Raw genomic sequence first — 17,329 nt, forward strand, 5'->3', positions numbered from 1 at the left:
TATGGTCTATTGTTGGCATATAGGTTTCTCACTTATCAGTGGCACAAATTGTGAAATGGGGCAGAGGAATTAGAAGGTTATATGCAAATTGAGAGCCATTTTGGCCTGGTTATATGGTGGTTGTGTTGTGTAGGAGCCATTTTGGCCTGGTTATGTGGTGGTTGTGTTGTGTAGGAGCCATTTTGACCTGGTTGTGTAGTGGTTGTGTTGTGTAGGAGCCATTTTGGGCTGGTTGTGTAGTGGTTGTGTTGTGTGTTTTTATGCAAACACATTCATCAAAAAGAACACATCTGTTGTTCCCCTGAGAGTGAACGATAAGCCAAAGATCGCACTGGGCACAGTCTGTTTGAATCAACGCTATTTCCACGTCATTCATTTAAAGAAAAACGTGGATTAATGTGGAAAAATTATTAGATTTGCAATGTCATCAATCTACACGCATTTCAATTTTTGTTTTACCCAACTTTTACCCATACCCATTCAATATAATATAAAGAAAATCTAAACATTCAACTGATGTCTATTCCCTGTGGGACGGCTGTGTTAACATTTTACATTGTTCTCAACATGGAAAAAGTTAAATCCTCCCCCCAAAATCCCAGGGCAGATACTGATTTGGACTCAACCAGCTGAGTGCTTCGTTCTGGAAAGGGGTTAAGGGGGAGACGGCTGCATTGAGAGATGCCGTCATAGTGGTCAGAGTCATTGCACAGTGGTCGGAGTCATTGCACTTGAATACCACCCACCAAATACCACACAGCTGGCTCCCTCCACACTGCGCTAAACTGCAGCAAGAGAGCCAGCACACCAACACACCAACACATCTAGAGCGATAACAGATGGTGATATGGGAGTCGTTTTGCGAGCTCCATTGCTCCTAATCCAGCAGTGTTGTGTTGGTGGTGAACTTGTGTAACCCTTCACACTGCATCGCCTGTAGAGCTGCAGAGGAGAAGGAATGCTTAGAGTGGAGATGCTAAGTGGCTTAATCCTTTGTCTGTAGCGCTCGGATGGAATATGATATGAGTATTTGGTTCATGTCCCAGAGATCATGGTGGTTTCCAAATATTGCTCTTTAGCAGACATTTACGGGAACAAGTGTCATCGCTGCAGGATTAGGGGTGGCAGTAGCCTTGAGGTTGGAGAGGCAGTCAGTTACCTGAAGGTTGCCAATTCAAATCCCAGGGCTGATAGGGAAAATCTAGTGGGTGTGAGCAGGCAACCAGAGGGTTGCTGGCATCAGAAGTGTTGTACCTTTTAGTAAGGCACTTAACCCTTAACCTGCTGAAGGCACTCTGCTCTGTTGCTAAACCTCTGCTGCTTTTGTATGTGTTGACAGAAAATAAACACATTTCCTTTTCGATGAACAATAATGTTCTATTCTATCCAGGATTCTCTGATGTATAATCTAAAGATAGTTCCTTGAAAGATCTACATACTGTCATACAAGTAAATGTGTGATTTTTTGTTAATAAATGCAAAATGGCGAAATCCTCCATGGCTAGGAGAATGCAGTAAGCTGAGAATGAATTAACTGTAAATTGATGGAGACATTTCTTTAGGAGCCATTTTGGCCTGGTTATATGGTGGTTGTGTTGTGTAGGAGCCATTTTGGCATGGTTTTGTGGCGGTTGTGTAGAAGCCATTTTGGCCTGGTTGTGTTGTGTAGGAGCCATTTTGGCCTTGTTGTGTAGTGATTGTGTTGTGTAGGAGCCCTTTTGGCCTGGTTGTGTGATGGTTGTGTTGTATAGGAGCCATTTTGGCCTGGTTATGTAGTGGTTGTGTTGTGTCGGAGCCATTTTGGCATGGTTGTGTCGTGTAGGAGCCATTTTGGCCTGGTTGTGTAGCGTTTTTGTTGTGTTGGAGCTATTTTGGCCTTGTTGTGTGGTGGTTGGGATGTGTAGGAGCCATTTTGGCCTGGTTATGTGGTGGTTGTGTTGTGTAGGAGCCATTTTGGTATGGTTATGTGGTGGTTGTGTTGTGTAGGAGCCATTTTGGCCTGTTGTGTGATGGTTGTGTTGTGTAGAAGCCATTTTGGCCTGGTTGTGTTATGTAGGAGCCATTTTGGCCTGGTTGTGTAGAGGTTGTGTTGTGTAGAATCCATTTTGGCCTGGTTGTGTAGTGGTTGTGTTGTGTAGGAGCCATTTTGGCCTGGTTGTGTAGTGTTTGTGTTGTGTAGAAGCCATTTTGGCCTGGTTATGTGGTGCTTGTGTTGTGTAGGAGCCATTTTGGCCTGGTTGTGTAGTGGTGGTGTTGTGTAGGAGCCATTTTGGCCTGGTTGTGTGGTGGTTGTGTTGTGTAGAAGCCATTTTGGCCTGGTTGTGTAGTGGTTGTGTTGTGTAGAAGCCATTTTGGCCTGGTTGTGTAGAGGTTGTGTTGTGTAGAAGCCATTTTGGCCTGGTTGTGTAGTGGTTGTGTTGTGTAGAAGCCATTTTGGCCTGGTTATGTGGTGGTTGTGTTGTGTAGAAGCCATTTTGGCCTGGTTGTGTGGTGGTTGTGTTGTCTAGAAGCCATTTTGGCCTGGTTATGTGGTGGTTGTGTTGTGTAGAAGCCATTTTGGCCTGGTTGTGTAGTGGTTGTGTTGTGTAGAAGCCATTTTGGCCTGGTTGTGTGGTGGTTGTGTTGTCTAGAAGCCATTTTGGCCTGGTTATGTGGTGGTTGTGTTGTGTAGAAGCCATTTTGGCCTGGTTGTGTAGTGGTTGTGTTGTGTAGGAGCCATTTTGGCCTGGTTGTGTAGTGGTTGTGTTGTGTAGAAGCCATTTTGGCCTAGTTATGTGGTGGTTGTGTTGTGTAGGAGCCATTTTGGCCTGGTTGTGTAGAGGTTGTGTTGTGTAGAAGCCATTTTGGCCTGGTTGTGTAGTGGTTGTGTTGTGTAGGAGCCATTTTGGCCTGGTTGTGTAGTGTTTGTGTTGTGTAGAAGCCATTTTGGCCTGGTTATGTGGTGGTTGTGTTGTGTAGGAGCCATTTTGGCCTGGTTGTGTAGAGGTTGTGTTGTGTAGGAGCCATTTTGGCCTGGTTGTGTGGTGGTTGTGTTGTGTAGAAGCCATTTTGGCCTGGTTGTGTAGTGGTTGTGTTGTGTAGAAGCCATTTTGGCCTGGTTGTGTAGTGGTTGTGTTGTGTAGGAGCCATTTTGGCCTGGTTGTGTAGAGGTTGTGTTGTGTAGAAGCCATTTTGGCCTGGTTGTGTAGAGGTTGTGTTGTGTAGGAGCCATTTTGGCCTGGTTGTGTAGTGGTTGTGTTGTGTAGGAGCCATTTTGGCCTGGTTGTGTAGAGGTTGTGTTTTGTAGGAGCCATTTTGGCCTGGTAGTGTAGTGGTTGTATTACATATGAGCCATTTTGGTCTTGTTGATGTGTAGGAGCCATTTTGGGCTGGTTATGTGGTGGTTGTGATGTGTAAGAGCCATTTTGGCCTGGTTATGTGGCGGTTGTGTAGTCTGTAGCTTGTCTGTCTTTGTATATTCCACTTCATTTGTACACTAGAGTGCACTATCTGTTGGGTCATGGGTCACTTATCACATGTACTGTACATTGGCGCACAGGTGACCAGGTAGTGGAAATGCACAGGTATGGAGAGCTTATCGTTCTTCCTATGCTCAGTAGCATAGCTTCTTTAAGTCAACATGAAAATGCTAGCTTCTTATCGCAACCGTAGACTGAGGAAGTCTGCAAATAACCTGAACAGTAACATATAATATCCAACCAGTTGCCATCTTTCGTAAAGTTGGTGAGTAAACAATTCCCACAACATATATGTTTTTTTAAAGGGGCAATGTGGGTTTGTTAAATACATGTTTTGACTCATTTTGATCTCATGGATGGTCAATGCTTGCATCCATAGCTCTGTATATGAATTTGAAAGTGGTTACATTTTTGCAGCCCCCTGTTTTCCAAAAAGTGTCGCAGGGTAATCCAGTTTGTTGTTGTTTGACTCCCTAGTGCCCCTTAAATTACACCAATCAGTGCTATGTTATGTACTGGATGATTTGTGTATGGTAATGTTTCAACTATGTCAAAGTCAGCCCCTTAAGAAAAACTGTGATGACTGATGATATTTTGATGAAATTTTGATATTCTGATGAAAATTGGGGCATTGTTAATATTAATGGAGCATCAGAAAGGATATATCTGTTGGGTCACTGTGACACATCATGACTTAACTGGTCTTGAGTCTTGACAAACCACTAACAGCCTCAATGGTTTACAGAAGAGTCAGTCGTCAACACAGCAGAAGGAGAGATTTGGCCATTGAATTGAGTCTTGATTTAGTAATCAGCTGAAATAACAGGAGGGTGCCAAACAGCGTGTCGTGTTGATAGATCACTTTAGAAAGCACTGTGATAAATGAACCCGGTGATGTATGGCGTTAAAGTTTCACTGCAATCGTTCGCGGATCAACTCTGCTGCCACGCATTACCTCACTTTTTCAAGGAGCAAATATTATCTTTTTCAAAGTGGAATGCTTACAGTGCATGGGCAAGAGGAGACCCTCTCAGTTGCCTGTGCTAATAGTGTTTTCTTTCAAAGGAGCTCCAAGTCTTTGTTAACAGAGTAAGCGAAACTGAATGCTGAAAGATTTGACGTAGTCCAAGCTCTGTGTGGTCATGTTCTAGCCAAAACATTAGAGGGGAAAGTGGGATTGGTTAAGGCTATAATTTACAAAGCAGGGTATTTCTAGAGGCATTATGGGTAAAGAGTCAAAGTCCAATCTCTAAACTGCACTGACATTGGAGGAACTGTTGACTTGATCAAAATAATAAATAATTATTTGAGTGTGTTGTTTCTAATACTGTACATATACAAAATACCATGATAGTGTTTTTTGTTGTTACACTAACCTATTGTACAGTAGTAGTGCTGTACTGCACCTCTACGAAAGAGGAATCATAGGTTTTGCTAACTGTATCTGACCCTATCAACAAAATGGTGATGTCTCATTGGCTATCACTGGATTTGAATACTTCATCTCATTTAAAGTAAATGTACCTAATTTGTATTTATTCATTTATTTTGCTTGGACTGTTGTATGAACTGGGTATATGCTGAACTACTGGGGTTAAAGGGGTTACTGGACAGATATTAATAGATAACCCTTAACCTACCCTTTTCCCTAACCCTTATACCAGCAAGCTGTTGCAGTTGATAGTTTGTTGATTGTTTAGTATCTGCAGGTCGTCTATAGTATGTGTCAAACTCATTCCTTGGAGGGCCGAGTTGTTTGAGATTTTAGATCCACACTTGTACTTGATTGATGAACTAGGTCACTAATTAGTAACGAACTCGCCTCACCTGGTTGTATAGTTCTTAATTGAAAGGAAAAAACAAAAACCCGCAGACGCTGGGCCCTCAGTGGAATGAGTTTGACACCCCTGATCTATAGGGCCTATCCAAATAGATGTAACCATAGAGTTATGGGTTAGGGTTTCAAGTATTTCTTTTACCTTACAAATGTATCAAGAATCCTACATATCAATCCATCCTGAACCTAATAAACACAGCAACAGTATACCTACATGTTGCCCAGGTTACATTTGTAGAGTACTGCTCAAACCACAAGATGGGGCCAAAGTGTTTTGTATGTTTTAGACAGATACAGGTCCTAGAGTAATACATGTGAGTGGAATTTGAGTGATGGACAGGTCGAGGCCACTGGGCACCTAACCTGGCTCCTACCTAGGTAACATGGGCTAGTTGATCAACTAGACATTTCTGACGGGTTATAGATGTCCTCGCTCACTAAGAGGAGAACTTCCATTGACTACCAAATTTCGAAATGGCAGTTTAAGCATTCTACTATTACAACTCTCAACAGCAGTAAGTTGAAAGTCTGAGTCACCCATAAGGAAAAAAGTTTAAATATACAGTACCAGTCAAAACTTGACACACCTACTCATTCAAGGGTTTTTCTTTATCTTTACTATTTTCTACATTGTAGGATAATAGCGAAGACATCAAAACTGTGAAATAAAACATGGAATCATGTAGTAACTAAAAAAGTGTTAAACTAATTTTATATTTGAGATTCTTCAAAGTAGCCACCCTTTGCCTTGATGACAGGTTCGCACACTCTTGGCATTCTCTCAACAAGCTACTTTTTTCTTTACATAGTTGAATGTGCTGACAACAAAATCACACAAAAATAATCAATGGAAATCCAATTTATCAACCCATGGAGGTCTGGATTTGGAGTCACACTCAAAATTAAAGTGGAAAACCACACTACAGGCTGATCCAACTTTGATGTAATGTCCTTAAAACAAGTCAAAATGAGGCTCAGTAGTGTGTGTGGCCTCCACGTGCCTGTATAACCTCCCTACAACGCCTGGGCATGCTCCTGATGAGGTGGCGGATGGTCTCCTGAGGGATCTCCTCCCAGACCTGGACTAAAGCATCCGCCAACTCCTGGACAGTCTGTGGTGCAACGTGGCGTTGGTGGATGGAGCGAGACATGATGTCCCAGATGTGCTCAATTGGATTCAGGTCTGGGGAACGGGCGGGCCAGTCCATAGCATCAATGCCTTCCTCTTGCAGGAACTGCTGACACACTCCAGCCACATGAGGTCTAGCATTGTCTTGCATTAGGAGGAACCCAGGGCCAACCGCACCAGCATATGGTCTCACAAGGGGTCTGAGGATCTCATCTCGGTACCTAATGGCAGTCAGGCTACCTCAGGCGAGCACATGGAGGGCTGTGCGGCCCCCCAAAGAAATGCCACCCCACACCATGACTGACCCACCGCCAAACCGGTCATGCTGGAGGATATTGCAGGCAGCAGAACGTTCTCCACGGCGTCTCCAGACTCACGTCTGTCACGTGCTCAGTGTGAACCTGCTTTCATCTGTGAAGAGCACAGGGCGCCAGTGGCGAATTTGCCAATCTTGGTGTTCTCTGGCAAATGCCAAACGTCCTGCACGGTGTTGGGCTGTAAACACAACCCCCACCTGTGGACGTCGGGCCCTCATACCACCCTCATGGAGTCTGTTTCTGACCGTTTGAGCAGACACATGCACATTTGTGGCCTGCTGGAGGTCATTTTGCAGGGCTCTGGCAGTGCTCCACCTGCTCCTCCTTGCACAAAGGCGGAGGTAGCGGTCCTGCTGCTGGGTTGTTGCCCTCCTACGGCCTCCTCCACGTCTCCTGATGTACTGGCCTGTCTCCTGGTAGCATCTCCATGCTCTGGACACTACGCTGACAGACACAGCAAACCTTCTTGCCACAGCTCGCATTGATGTGCCATCCTGGATGAGCTGCACTACCTGAGCCACTTGTGTGGGTTGTAGACTCCGTCTCATGCTACCACTAGAGTGAAAGCACCGCCAGCATTCAAAAGTGACCAAAACATCAGCCAGGAAGCATAGGAACTGAGAAGTGGTCTGTGGTCCCCACCTGCAGAACCACTCCTTTATTGGGGGTGTCTTGCTAATTGCCTATAATTTCCACCTGTTGTCTATTCCATTTGCACAACAGCATGTGAAATGTATTGTCAATCAGTGATGCTTCCTAAGTGGACAATTTGATTTCACAGAAGTGTGATTGACTTGGAGTTACATTGTGTTGTTTAAGTGTTCCCTTTATTTTTTTGAGCAGTGTATATAAATTGGCATATTCGTTTTGCAATGAAATGTTGACTGTCTTAGCACATGCACTTATGTTAGTCTCATTAAAACTGCAAAAGTGGTAGTGTACAACATAAGACATGAGCTGGATGATACTTTCCTCCCATGGGTGGTCCAAAGAGAGCTGCCGGAGCAACACTATATTTTTGTCAAAATGTATTTTTATTGTACTTGAAACATACCAAAAGCAATAAAATGCATTTAAATTACTACAAAAGTACTACAAACATGATATATTGTCGAGCACTTACTATTGTAACGTATTCGCAGGGAGTCAGGAAGCAGAAGGTGAGCTAATAATAATAATAAACATAAAGAAAATACAAAACATGAGACACGTACTAAGTGAAGTCCAGGTGTGCATAACAATGGGGGGCTGGTGCGTGCATTGATGGTAGCCAGGTGTGCGCAATGATGGTCGCCAGGTGTGCACAATGTGGGTTGCCAGGACCGGTGGTTAGTAGACCGGCGGCGTCGAGCGCCGGAGGGAAGGAGCAGGAGTAGGCGTAACAACTAGTAATTTTTATTTATCTAACCTCTTGACAAGGGAAAACTTGTTTTTTATGAAATTTAACATTTATGCTAAAATTAACAATTTCAATTATATCACTGCCAAAGTTTTCATTAAGTTAATAAGTTTAAGACGGCTATGTAACTATGTCATGTGCCAAATTAGGATCCACTTTGGCCACCCTATATCAAATCAAATCAGATCAAATGTATTTGTCACATACACATGGTTAGCAGGTGTTAATGCAAGTGTAGCGAAATGCTTGTGCTTCTAGTTCCGACCATGCAGTAATATCTAACAAGTAATCTACCAATTCTACAACAACTACCTTGTACACACAAGTGTAAAGGAATGAATACGAATATGTACATACAAATATATAAGTGAGTGATGGCCGAACGGCATAGGCAAGATGTAATAGATGGTATGGAGTACAGTATATACATATGAGATGAGTATTGTAGGGTATGAAAACATATAAAGCAGCATTGTTTAAGGTGGCTAGTGATACATTACATCAGGATGGCAAGATGCAGTAGATGGTATAGAGTACAGTATATACATATGAGATGAATAATGTAGGTTATGTAAACATTATCTAATATAAATAATATAAAGAGGCAAGTGATAAATTGATTACATCAATTTCCCATTATTAAAGTGGCTTGAGTTGAGTCAGTATGTTGGCAGCAGCCACTCAATGTTAGTGATGGCTGTTTAACAGTCTGATGGCCTTGAGATAGAAGCTGTTTTTCAGTCTCTCGGTTCCAGCTTTGATGCACCTGTACTGACCTCGCCTTCTGGATGTTAGCGGGGTGAACAGGCAGTGTCTCGGGTGGTTGCTGTCCTTGATGATCTTTTTGGCCTTCCTGTGACATCGGGTGGTGTAGGTGTCCTGGAGGGCAGGTAGTTTGCCCCCGGTGATGCGTTGTGCAGACCTCACTACCCTCTGGAGAGCCTTCCGGTTATGGGCGGAGCAGCTGCCGTACCAGGCGGTGATACAGCCCGACAGGATGCTCTCGATTGTGCATCTGTAAAAGTTTGTGAGTGTTTTTGGTGACAAAGAGGCCTTCTTCACCACGCTGTCTGTGTGGTTGGACCATTTCAGTTTGTCTGTGATGTGTATGCTGAGGAACTTAAAACTCTCCACCCTCTCCACTACTATAGATAGGGGGCTGCTCCCTCTGCTGTTTCCTGAAGTCCACGATCATCTATTTTGTTTTGTTGACATTGAGTGCGAGGTTATTTTCCTGACACCACACTCCGAGGGTCCTCAGCTCCTCCCTGTAGGCCGTCTCGTCGTTGTTGGTAATCAAGCCTACCACTGTAGTGTCGTCTGCAAACTTGATGATTGAGTTGGATGCGTGCATGGCCACGCAGTCATGAGTGAACAGGGAGTACAGAAGAGGGCTGAGAACGCACCCTTGTGGGGACCCAGTGTTGAGGATCAGCGGGTTGGAGATGTTGTTACCTACCCTCACCACCTGGGGGCGGCCCGTCAGGAAGTCCAGGACCCAGTTGCACAGGGCGGGGTCGAGACCCAGGGTCTCGAGCTTAATGACGAGTTTGGAGGGTTCTATGGTGTTAAATGCTGAGCTGTAATCGATGAACAGCATTCTTACATAGGTATTCCTCTTGTCCAGATGGGTTAGGGCAGTGTGCAGTGTGATGGCGATTGCGTCGTCTGTGGACCTATTGGGTCGGTACGCAAATTGGAGTGGGTCTAGGGTGTCAGGTTGGGTGGAGGTGATATGGTCCTTGACTCGTTTCTCAAAGCACTTCATGATGACGGAAGTGAGTGCTACAGGGCGGTAGTCATTTAGCTCAGTTACCTTAGCTTTGTTGTGAACAGGAACAATGGTGGCCCTCTTGAAGCATGTGGGACAGCAGACTGGGATAAGGATTGATTGAATATGTCTGTAAACACACCAGCCAGCTGGTCTGCGCATGCTCTGAGGACGCGGCCGGGGATGCCGTCTGGGCCTGCAGCCTTGCGAGGGTTAACACATTTAAATGTTTTACTCACGTTGGCTGCAGTGAAGGAGAGCCCGCAGGTTTTGGTAGCGGGCCGTGTTAGTGGCACTGTATTGTCCTCAAAGCGAGCCAAAAAATGGTTTAGTCTGTCTGGGAGCAAGGCATCGTGATCCGCGACGGTGCTGATTTTTCTTTTGTAGTCCGTGATTGACTGTCGACCCTGCCACATACCTCTCGTGTCTGAGCCGTTGAATTGCGACTCCACTTTGTCTCTGTACTGACGCTGAACTTGTTTGATTACCTTGCGGAGGGAATAGCTACACTGTTTATATTCGGTCATGTTTCCGGTCACTTTGCCCTGATTAAAAGCAGTGGTTTGCACGTTCAGTTTTGCGCGAATGCTGCCATCAATCCACGGTTTCTGGTTGGGGAATGTTTTAATAGATGCTGTTGGTACGACATCACCGATGCACTTGTTAATGAACTCGCTCACCGAGTCAACGTATTCGTCAATGTTGTTGTTCGCAGCAATGCGGAACATATCCCAGTCCATGTGATCGAAGCAATCTTGAAGCGTGGACTATATGTGTGTGGACTATATATATAGACTATATGTTATAGCCATGCATTTCTGGAATTGTCTGCCATTACATGCATTTTGAGCAAAGATGCAAATGTATTGACCCTTTTCAGTGTCTGGATTGGGACCCCGGTCCGCCTGTTGAGTATGGCTACTGTTCACTATATAGTAGAACACCATCTTGGTCTGCCTGTTGAGTACGGCTACTGTTCACTATATAGTAGAACACCATCTTGGTCTGCCTGTTGAGTACGGCTGCTGTTTACTATATAGTAGAACACCATCTTGGTCTGCCTGTTGAGTACGGCTGCTGTTTACTATATAGTAGAACACCATCTTGGTCTGCCTGTTGAGTATGGCTACTGTTCACTATATAGTAGAACACCATCTTGGTCTGCCTGTTGAGTACGGCTGCTGTTTACTATATAGAACACCATCTTGCATAGCACTATAGTGTTTGTTTATGTCCACCTGGAAAGGACAACAAGATATCACACTTTCCAGTCAGTTATCATCAAACAGCTCAACTTTTTACCTGTCATTTGGCCCTTTTGCAAGGCACTTAACCTCTAACCTGCTCCAGGGGCGCTGCTCTGTGGCTGAACCTGCTGCTTCCAGCCTCTTGGTTGTGTGTGTGTGTGTGTGTGAGTGGTGAGTGGTGACTTTCACGTTTTAATGTACAATTTACAAAAAAGTGTATTGTACAAAGAATATATCTAATTTATTTAACAACAAGTAAGTAGTACAGTCCATCTCAATTTATGATTGTCTCCTGCTGATCTTCAGTCTGACAGCAGAGGGAGACCGATACTCATCTTGAAGCTGTGGCCCCAAAACAAATCTGGTATTTTTATTTATTTATTTTACCTTTATTTAACTAGGAAACTCAGTTAAGAACAAATTCTTATTTAGAATGACGGCCTACGCCGGCCAAACCCTAACACGGACAACGCTGGGACAATTGTGCGCCGCCTTATGGGACACACAATCACAGCCGGTTGTGATACAGCCTGGAAACAAACCAGGGTCTGTAGTGACACCTCTAGCACTGAGATGCAGTGCCTTAGACCGCTGCGCCACTCTGGAGCCCAGAGTGTATAATCAATAATCGATAATCATTTCTACCCAATGTAATTATATGCTTTCCTATGTAATCGAATATTGAATTTTCTTATTGAATCTGATTCAATCAAGATGAGTTATGCTGTAAATATCAAATAGTATTACCACTATACATACTATATGCTGTATAAATACTATCACCACTATTAAACATACTATATGCTGTATGAATACTATCATCACAATTAATAACATACTATTTGCTGTACAGTAGCGGTGCATGAGTAGAATCACTGTGGAAGCCGAATCAGAAAAAATGTTGTATTACAACTTGTGTGTTGTGATAATTGCATTGTTTGCTCTATAACCTGTTAGTTAGTTTATATGCCCTGCCACCATGACATATAGGCCTAAGGCCGAGACAATAAGAATATATTCAACCACATATTTGTTTCATCACAAAACCGGAGAGCAACATCTGTCCAGTGGAGTCCACAAAACATATCACATGTAACAAACATGACCTACAGCAAGTTAATGTTTCTTAACGATAACAAAAACTATTTAGTCCAATCAACGTCAGCTAAATGTCATGCGGCTGTCCATGGTAAGGATTTCGGGGGGGGGGGGGGGTGTGTGTGTGTGTGTGTGTGTGTGTGTGTGTGTGTGTGTGTGTGTGTGTGTGTGTGTGTGTGTGTGTGTGTGTGTGTGTGTGTGTGTGTGTGTGTGTGGAAAAAACATGTTGACTCAAACTACTTGTAGAGAAACGCCAATGCCATACTCTATTTCATATTGCCAAACGGTCTATGAGCCTGTCATACAGTACATGCTTTTAGTTTTTGTGGTCCTAGGCTACCTGGCTAAAAGTCTTGCTCGCTAACCTAACTTCCTTTCATGGGCAACGATTAGTCAGCTAGTTAACATTAGCGTTCTACATCTAGCTACATATTGAACTTCCATCCTCTCAAGTCAGAGGCACCATGTATGAATTTATGGTTGGTTCAGAATCACCGTTATAATCATTGGCTAGTATGGAGAATTAAGTCGAACCACAAGTCCAAATCCCTATCTCCGTCCATGGATAATTTAGGAAAGGGCCCATTTTAGCTAGCTAGCTAGCTAGCCACCAGAGGACAACAACACAACAAGATGCAACAATTCAAGTTTGTTTTCTGTTAATGTCGTTTGTATTGGTTGGAAGCCAAATCCAAACTTGTTTCACTTGACATGTTTTTATTTTGGTGCACCAGGACCATTCACAGTTGAGCTCACTCAGTTTAGCTCAACGCTGATTGGCTATTATTGTATATGGTTTTTTTTTATCAAGGGAGGCCAAATGCTCAATTAATTTCAGTGACACACTTATGGTGGAATAGATGGGTTAGACAAACCCTTACAGGAAGATGCTTTGAGACCTAGAAGAATCAGAACCATAAAACAGACATTCCAGCAAGGACACTTACAGTCATGGCGATATTGCAAGTAAAGAGAAGCTCTCAAAATGCCACGCCTCGCCCAGGTTTAAATCTCCCTAAAATGACTGCACTCAGAATAAATACAAGCCATATTTATTTAATCGTACCCTCGGTGCATTCATCAGAAAAACTCAAGAACAAGCACATTTTTTTTTTAGATTGGTGGTATTTTCCAAATGTAGTTCAGCACCAGTGTACATATGCACACAGGCAACAGATAAGTGAAGCTTATTTTATAGGCGTTGGTGCATTTTATATCTTGAAAGAATGTATTTTTTCCTCTTTGAATTCCATATGGGGGAACTTGGGTTCAAGGAATTTTCATAAAACACCATTTAAGCGGCGTTGATAAGGCCCCCTTTGGACAGAGATAAGAGCCTATCGAGGCACATTATTGATTTTTGTCCTGACCTGTTTGTGTAAGGAAAGCTGGAAGTGGTGAAGCTCTTGTCAAAACAGTGGAGCTTGTCTTTGGGGAAAAGAGGTGGAGGGAGAGGGTGAGAGGAAAAGAGAGAGGGAGAGAGTGAGAGGGAGAGAGTGAATGACCCTGGCTGGTTCTGACATGTGAATCGAGTGGCGGTTTGCTCTTTCATTCACTCACTGTGATTAAATCCTATAGGGGGGACCCTAAGTCACTACACTGGGCTGACACACAGAAGCACCGGGTCGTGATGAAAAATAATTCTACAGCAAGCCATAAGTCCAGGCAGGTTTCAGTCTGTTTTCTTCCATTTGGTGGCTAATGAATACAACCATGACATGGATAAGAACAGGGAACACCTTTCTATTGTGAACTTCATACAAATACAGTAGTAGACAGTTGTGGGTGAGCCATGATGTCCCGTTGATAACATGTTTGCTACAATACTTACTGTGCCGAATCACAACTCTTCAATGAATTTGTGGCATACAGCTCAACTTTTTTCCAGACGTAAGTACAAGCAGTGATCTCTATTAACATTGTCACGTTTTCAATGGAGCCTATTTTTGAGTTGATTGGTTCTGAAAGACTAAGAAGTCGTGTTTCTTGGGTGGGTGTTGTATACACTGAGGCTCTGTGGGATCCTTTTGCCGTAGTTAAAAACAGCTTTCTGTTCTGGTGTCTGGGAGTGCCAACCGAGCACCCTGACTGCGTGCTAGATGGCAGAAGCACACTGGGGGCTGATGCACATGACCTTCTGCTATCAGAACAGACATGCTCGTTTATCACGGCAACCTTGAATCATTGTTTTACTCAGCTTGAGCCTCATGTTTCTGCTCGCAAAAATTTGCTTCCTTTTTCTTTACAACCCATAGGCACAGCCAGCCAGTCAGCCAGTCAGCCAGCCAGCCAGCCAGCCGCTTGGCACTAACTCCTCTTTCTCTCTGTTCTCTGCTCTACTCTTTCTGTAACAGAGCTCATTAAAGCCTGACTACTAGCCTTCCACAAATACGTTTCAATTCTGTGTTCCTTTACTGTTGCTCTTTCATTTGACTGTGTGTTGGTGCAGAGGGCAGTCGGACCCAGGAGGCCCCATTTGCATTGTGTTCGCTAGATTGGGTTATTTACGATGCAAGGCTGAAGCTCATAAACCCGATGAGAATTCCTCAGTGGTAGCCGGGTCTGAGAGGGGGAGTTAGAGGGTTCTCCACGGGCTGACGCAAGCTGCCCAATCACCCCTAGCTTTATGGGCTAAAAGACAGGGTTAAACAGTGGACGAATACACAAGAACAGGACACATACTAGAGTGACAAGGAGAGATTAAGCATTACGATCGGTGGGTTTGATGGGAAGCAAGTTAGCCAGACCATTGAAGAACGAAGAACTTCAGAGTTTTGAACTGTAACTGAACTATGTTTAAGTATCATATCACATTCACAATAAACTGAAAACATCAGCCCATGGGAAAGACTGGGTGAGGCAGGTTGTAATATACATTTGGCAGTGAGTGGTAGAACAGCTTTGCATTTAGGCAAAGATTGACCTCTGGTTTAGTTTGGGTCTTGTTTTTGTCAATATTGTTTTCATCCAAGGAGCTTGAAGTAAGAAATTGACAAAAGTACACAGTCACAGCAGGACGATTAATGTATTGTCTATTGTGAAGTATTGTAATTCTAGTCAAGAGGAAACTGTTAGGTGCTAAGCTATCCTCCCTGAATGGCAGGTCAAAACATTTCCTACAACAATTACCCAGAGACATTTCTCAAAAACGCCTCGGCAAACTCTGAAATTATATTCAAGGTTGGGTGTTGCTATGTTAAATTAGGGGGGTTTATCTATTGGTGGGACAGGAGTTGTAGCTGGAGGGGGAGAGCGAGCGTGATTGATCGGCCAAACTTCCTGCCGGAGAAAGGTTTGATTAATGGCGGGCCACTCGGCAAAACACACCAACTGTGAGGAGAGATAACTACCAATACAAAGAGCAAATTACTGTCTGTACTGTAGCAATTAACCTCGGAGACTCTCTCAGACTCCCTCCAAAATCCCTCTCTTCTGTTTGGCTACCTCACACTAACTCACTCCAACCACAATGGTCCTTGTCTGTGAATCACTTACCCGTTTTTAGGGCTTGAATATAGGGTTACTTTCTGGTTGAATTAGCTGTTTGTGAAGATGTATGGGCGAATTACTGTCAGTTTTTTTTAAAGGTGCCTCATTGTGGAATGTGCAGTTGTGTTCTTGCTCATCCCTTTTAGGATGGTTACGTAAATAGTGTTTCAGTGAAGTGTATGGGGTGAAATAATTGCTTGTCATAAGAGAAGATACAACTGAGGTAAAAGAGCAAAGTGACCTGTGTGTGATTTGCAAGAGGATGTTTTGTTTCCTCTTCAGTGTGCAGTTTTCAGGGGCTTTAGGGGCATGTTACTCTCATCCATGTTACTCTCATAACATGTTACTCTCATCCAGTGTTGGATAGTAGTGAACTATGTCGTGTCTTTGGCTATGCCGGATTAAGTGATATGACATGCTAACTTATAAAATGATTTCTCTGTAATTAATATTACCTGATTAAGCTAATCATGTAAATGTAATTAACTAGAAAGTCGGGGCACCACGGAAGAACGTTTATAGAGCTGTTATCTTCCGAATAAACTCTTAAAATACTTTGTAATATTTTACCTCGATAGCAGTCAATATTAACCCTTGTCTTATTTTCAGTCTCATAATGAAAGTTGTAAATTCTTGGCTATCTTCACGAACCCTGGCTAACAAGTTGAATCAGCAATACAAAATTGGGTTTAATTATTTATTTACTAAATACCTAACTAATCACACAGAATTACAAATACACCGAATACATATGATGTCATACAGAAAACGTCCTGGTGGACGGAACCTGTATGAAAGCTAGTTACACAAAGGAAAGGGGGTTGGGCTTGAATGAAAGAGCGGGAAGATTTAGGAACACAGAAACAGCAGCTATGCTATCGTAAATACATTATCTTATGCATTCTAAATTACCGCCCATTTGGAAAAGGAAAATGCAATAAATATTTACTCTGAGCTGCGCTTCGGTAGATTGGTCGTAGATGCTGGCCGGGTTGGCCAACAGATCTCCCTGTTTTCGGAAGAATGTCAATGGTGGTCCATTGGATACGTGGTGGTATCTTCGTCTGGTTGTTAGACTGGATCCGTCGTCCGTCCTTTCCTAACCCACGTTAGCAGCGGCCGCTGCTAACTCAACGGCTAGGAAGTAGCACTTCTGTAGTGAATAAGCTCAAAGTTCATACCAGTTCATACCAGAGCTCACGCCGAGGTTGGCTTAGTTCTGTCCTTGACATGTGTGTCCTTCTAACGTAGAGGCTGCAGACCTCCCGTACTGGAACTCACGTGTTTCGTCAAAGGATTATATAGTGGAGAGGGGGAGGGAGGTGTTTCATCGTTTATAACCCCTGTCTCTCATAGGGTTGGGCCACTGATCGAGCAGGGCACTTTCCTTATGAAAACCCAATTCTCTCGTTTGGAAGCTAAAATTACATTTCATCTCCTAACAAACATTTTCAATATCAAACATTTCAATTGCATAACAATTCCATGTGACTCTGATAACTAGAGGGTGGATACTTTCCCAGGTACAGTTTATGTCGTCCTGTCATCAATCATAATGTCTCAGATGACAACTGAAATGAAATC

The 17,329-nt window shown here is 43.5% G+C and overlaps 1 long non-coding RNA gene across 1 annotated transcript in view; it reads right to left on the bottom strand.

Moving 5' to 3' along the window:
• The window catches only part of LOC145879500 (uncharacterized), a 30,601-nt gene extending 13,594 nt beyond the window's left edge, over positions 1-17,007 (bottom strand). Inside the window, exon 1 of the long non-coding RNA XR_014392293.1 lies at positions 16,695-17,007. This is a non-coding gene — a long non-coding RNA (uncharacterized LOC145879500). The remainder of the gene's footprint in view (positions 1-16,694) is intronic.
• Between the last annotated feature and the right edge of the window lie 322 nt (positions 17,008-17,329).

This window comes from Salmo salar, chromosome 05 (assembly GCF_965601325.2).
Source record: "Salmo salar chromosome 05, fSalSal1, whole genome shotgun sequence".
Lineage (NCBI taxonomy): Eukaryota > Metazoa > Chordata > Actinopteri > Salmoniformes > Salmonidae > Salmo > Salmo salar.